Below are 6,000 nucleotides of genomic sequence, written 5' to 3' on the forward strand. Positions count from 1 at the left end.
GTTTCTATAATTGAAATTTTTACATTATTTGGGTTGTATAGACAGTCCTGCTAAATTAGATGTTACTTGAATTATTAATCCTTAGCTAGCTTTATTATTAATTTAAATTTGGTGGCAGTTTTATTCTGCTAATGTAGTGGCTTGATTTAGCAATAAAATTTCTAAAGCATTATTTACGTTAAAAATGAACCATGAATTTCACATTATGTTCACACATTCTAAAGAGTTGCCAATGATAAATTATTTAGTCACTGAGCTTTCAGAATAAATGAGAAAACATAGAGTAGATAAATTCCTTAGAATTGTGTTTATTAACTGCTTTCTGAAAGACAGGAGAGGGAAATTGTTGATTGTAAGGGTACATAAGCCTTAATTTCTCCCAAGCTTCTTAGGTCAAGTCCCTATAAAAGTTCTGGTTTTGTTTTGTTTTTCTGGGGTTTTTTTTGTTTGATGTTTGTTTTGTTTTGTTTTTAACACACCTCCACCTCCTAATAGGAGGATGTGGGCAGAAGAGTAGAAGTGAGCACAACTGCCACCTTTATTATTCATTAGCCTCTCCAATGTTTTACCCTGGAACACTCAGCCTTGAGATTGAACTTGAGTTTTAGAATGTTAAGGTCATTCAATGTCTACACTGGGCTCTGGTTTCTCATGTGGCAGAGGTACCCGTATATTCTCTGGAACATTTTTTTGTGTGTGTATGTTTGTAAAAGGAAACCTTCTGAAGCTTTGGCTAAAGACAGGGGCCCTTCTTTCTCAAGTGTAAGGGTAGGGCTGAACTCCATGGAGAATTGGTCATAACAAAATACACTTTTTTCTTTGTCTGGTCTATTTTTTAGAATTTAAACTCTGTAAGTAAGGGACAGAATTTTACTCTTTTTATCCCTAGTTCTTTACATACATAATGCCTGGCATAAATACTGTGTTATTTACTATTGCCTGTTGATATTGATGTATGTTCAACCAGATGTAGCTTTTATGAAGGAAGAAAGAGATATTTTGATTTCTGGATCTCAGTGCCTCTGCTAATCTTGGAAACATGATTCTTATATAATAAATGAGTCTATTAGTTAATGTATATGTAATCTAATAACTGTACCCCTAATATAAAGAAGAAGAGACTGCATAGTCCATGTCCCACATGTTCTTAATATTAGTTTGGCAAACACAAAAGAGGCAAGGAGAGAAATATAAAACAAGAAAGGCATTAGAACACCAAAGTGGTTTCCAGTTTCTATTTCACCATTTGGCTACCCCTAATTTTATTTTCTGTTTCAAAGTCACCATTCTTAATCTTTTTCTCACCACTCCCAGAGTGTCCTCTTCTTTTTGACTCATGGTCAACTCTTTATCTCCACCTAGTTCCCTGCTGGCTACCACAGAGATGGAAGAGTGGGAAGGACAAAATGGGCTGTTACAATGTTTCATACCCTGCCATACTGAACAATTTTGTAATTTTGCTCTGCTCTCTCTTTCTAGGGAGATAACAGGACTGTGGAAGAATGGCTATACTCTGTACAGGAGACTAGTGAACGCTAGAACTACCAACCTTAGTGACAATTTCTGTGCTACTGAATAGAAAAAACATCTGGACAGTGCTGCACTTCAAATGACCATGTCAATGTTTGTCCTTTTGGAAAAAATAAGTTTAAATCAAAGTCCAAAGGGACACTCCTATTTGTTTTGTTCTGCATAAATCCTTTGGGACCTTTGCATTGGCAAGAGGTGTGATCAGGAAGCCACAATAATGACTGAAATTGAATAATTTTCACCATGATTGTATGAAGGCATAGGGTTGGATTTAATTTGTTTAAAGATATTTAAAATGTCTTGCACTTTCAAGTTTATGCAGCTAAATTCAGATTCACTGCCTAATTTTTAAAGACTTTAGAGGGAAATTTGAAGAACAAAAGAGATTGAATTTCTATAATGGCAAATTAGAAGTTTAAAATTTAAAATATAACCACTGGCTTTGCCTTTGTTTTTATTGCAATTGTCATGGGCATAAAAAAGAACTAATTTCCTCTTGTCTCATAAAGCTTTGTCTATTTTTTCATCTATTTTTATGATAAATATTTATGCAAAGAGAGAAAAGACTACCTATAAAGACGGAGGGGGAGGCTTACACCTTAGATAAACATATTATTACAGAAATTCCTCTGCAATCCAAATATTTGAAATTAGTTTATATGACTATCTTACATATATTTGTATTGAATTTAGTAAAATTAATAAAATTCTACATCATAAACTGAGAATATTATATTTGATATCTTATAAGATTCAAATTTGTCCTGAATGATTCAAAGCACACTTCAGGCTCAAAGGTGGTTTTCAGAATGGCATTGCCTCAGTGGTGAAGACAAATTAATCCTTGCCTAAAGGGTATTCTGAATCACACTAAGAACATTTATAGTTTAGGCTTGAAATTATTATACTGATTCCACATTCCCTAACTGCATCCTAGAATAAACTAAAAAAAAATATGTAAAGTAATATAAAATACATAATTTAAAAATCTATACCCAACATGCCTGGCCTGTGGTGGTACAATGGATAAGGGTTTAACCTGGAATGCTGAGGTCACTGGTTTGAAACCCTGGGTTTACCAAGTCAATGCACATACAACAACCAAACAATGAACAACTAAAGAGAAGCAACTATGATTTGATACTTCTCACTCCCTTTCACCTTTCTCTTTCCTCTCTCTGTATAATCAATAAATAAAATCTTTAAAAAAATCTATATCCAATAAATTTTACAATATTTGAAATCCAATAAAAAATTGCTACGTATACAGAAACAGAAAAGTATCACCATAGCTAAGAGGAGAATTAAACGCAAGAATACCATAGATAATAATAGACAAGGATGTTAAAACAATTATTATTAATATAATTCACATATTCAAGAAAATAGAAGGATAGGATGATATGAAGAAAGAAATCACAAAAATAAAAGATATCCAAAATAAACACTTGAATATTAAAAATACAATTCCTGAAATAAAAATTACATTGAATGAATTATCAGCTGATTAGATGTTGTAATAAAAATATCCAAAATGAAACCCAGAAAGGTAAGACTTTAAATAACGAAGAGACCACCCATAAGCTGCGGAAATACGTCAACCAGCTTAATATACTTAGGATTGGAGTCTCAGAAAATGGTGGGAACAGGAGGGAGCCAGGAGAAAATAGTTAAAGAACTAATAGCCAAAAATTTTCCAAATCTGATGAAAATTATATCAAGAAGTACAATAATAACAAAGCAGAAAAAACATGGAGAAAATTAAAACAAGACATACTGTAATACAACTGCACAAAAAAACAAAACAAACAACATCAATGAAAACAGTGAAAAAGAGTAAATTGTAAAAGAGCCAGAGGGGAAAAGCCACACTATGAAGAACAAAGGTAATATGGCAACAGAACTTCTCATCATAAATCATGTAGCCTAAGAGACAATAAAATAGCATACTTAAAATTCTAAAAAGTACTTAACCTAGAATTCTAAACTCAAAAAAGTGACATGAAGATTTTTTTCAGACATACAAAAAATGGAAATAAATTAATTACCAGCAACCAGCAAAGTTAAATGAATTATTTTTAAAATGTCTTTCAGGCAATAGTAAATGATACCAGAAAGAAACTTGGATCTGTACAAAGTTGAGGACATCTGGAATAAAAAAATATGTACATGCGTATAATTTTGTTATTTAAAGTTCTAATAGAAAATTAAAATAAAACAGTAACAATGTGTTTTGTAGTTTTTAACATATGCGGAAGTCACATCTATGACAATAATAACACAAAGGTAGGAAGAGGGAGCCAGAACTATATTGTTGTAATATTATTACACTATATGTGAAATTGTCTTATAGTAAGGTACACACTGATGAATCCTAAAGCAATATAAAAAATACGTATAGCTAATAAAGCATGATAGAAGATAAATGAAATAATACTCAATCCAAAAGATAGCAAGCAGGACAAGACATAAAAAGGAAAAAGAACAGATAAGAAAAATGAAAAATATCATGATGATAAATATAGACCCCATCATATTGAGAATCATATTAAATATAAATGGAATAAATACTTAATTGAAAGGCCTAGATTATCAAATTATATAAAAAACAAAATTTACATATGCTATGTATACATACAATAATTCACTTTTTAAACACATTATTGATTTTAGTGAGGTGAAACTGGTTACTAAAATTTTACACTTTTCAGGTGTATAATACTATATTTAATACATCATCTGTATATTGCATTGTGTGTTCATAACCCCAAGTCAATTCCCTCCATCACCATCTATCCGCCCACCCTGCTACATCTTCCTCTAATCCCTTTCCCTCCTGCAATCTCCACACTTTTGTCTGTGTCTGTAAATTTTTTTCTTTGCTTAATCCCTTCACCTTTTCACCCAATCCCCAACCTCCATCCCCACTGATAACTGTCAGTCTATTCTCCTTATCTATTAGTCTGTTTCTTTTTTGTTTGTTAGTTTACTTTGTTCATTAGATTCCACATATAAATGAAATCATAAGGTACTTATCTTTTTCTGACTGGCTTATTTCACTTAGCCTAATAAGCTGGAGATTATAATAACTCACTTTTAATATGAAGAGCCAAATGGTTTAAAAGTAAAAGGATTGAAGAGTAACCATAATAATAGTAATCAAAATAAAGATGGATGACTATGAAGATACCATCCATGAACTGTGAAAAAACATCAACCAACCTAACATACATAGAATTAGAGTCTCAGAATATATATATATATATATGTATCTATTTCAGAGTAATAAATATTGCTAGAAATAAACAGAGTCATGTCATGATGATAAAAGGTAAATTGTTCAAGAGAATATAATAATCTTATATGTGTACAACACCCTGGCCAGTTGTCTCAGTGGTAGAGCATTGGCCTGATGTGTAGATGTCTCGGGTTTGATTCCAGTCAGGGCATACAGGAGAAGCAACCATCTGCTCCTGTACCCCTTCCCCTCTTTTTTGTCTCTCTACCTCTCTCTTCCCCTCCTGCAGTCATTGCTCAGTTGGAGCAAGTTGGCCCCCGGGTGCTGAGGATGGCTCCATGGCCTCGCCTAAGGTGCCAAAATAGCTCGGTTGCTGAGCAGTGGAGAGCAGTCCCAGTTGGGCACAGCATCACTTGTTAGGGGGCTTGCCTGGTGTATCCTGATCAAGGTGCATGCGGGAATTGGTCTCTCTGCCAACTCACCTCTTATTTAATTAAAAAAAAAATGCATATGGTAGTTGTTAAAAACCACGTTTTTCCCAAAAGTTATAACATTTTACATTTTAAGTGTACTTAAATTTAGTCAATATAATGTAAATAAATTTTCTTTTTTTTTTTAAAGAATTTTTTAAAATTTTTTATTTATTCATTTTAGAAAGGAGAGAGAGAGGGAGAGAAGAGAGAGACAGAGAGAGAGAAGGGGGAGGAGCAGGAAGCATCAACTCCCATATGTGCCTTGACCAGGCAAGCCCAGGGTTTTGAACCAGCGACCTCAGCATTTCCAGGTCGACGCTTTATCCACTGCGCCACCACAGGTCAGGCCATAAATTTTCAATAAAGCTGATAAAAAATTCACAAGTCATTCACCACAGTGCCTTTCACATTCTGTGTTGGATGTCTTCCAGTGCTAGATAATTTTCAGTTATTTATTCATCCTCTCTATCATTACCCCCAGGATACGTCTGCATATTTATTGCAACAAACAGTCTATAGAGGCATTTTGATCTGTGTCAGACATTGTTCTATACACTAGTATTCAAAAATTAGTCTCTGCCTTTGCTCATAGGCTAATATAATTCCAACCTAATATGACAAATGTTTGTACAAATTAGGAATTAATTGCCATAAGAAGATAGAGAAGAGATAGTTTATTCTGCGTAGTGACTTTTGAAAATCATAATCATAAATAGTACCATCCCATAAGTACTTATTAGATGCCAGAGATCATTTCTA

The sequence above is a fragment of the Saccopteryx leptura genome, chromosome 5 (genome assembly GCF_036850995.1).
Source record: "Saccopteryx leptura isolate mSacLep1 chromosome 5, mSacLep1_pri_phased_curated, whole genome shotgun sequence".
In the NCBI taxonomy this organism is placed as follows: domain Eukaryota; kingdom Metazoa; phylum Chordata; class Mammalia; order Chiroptera; family Emballonuridae; genus Saccopteryx; species Saccopteryx leptura.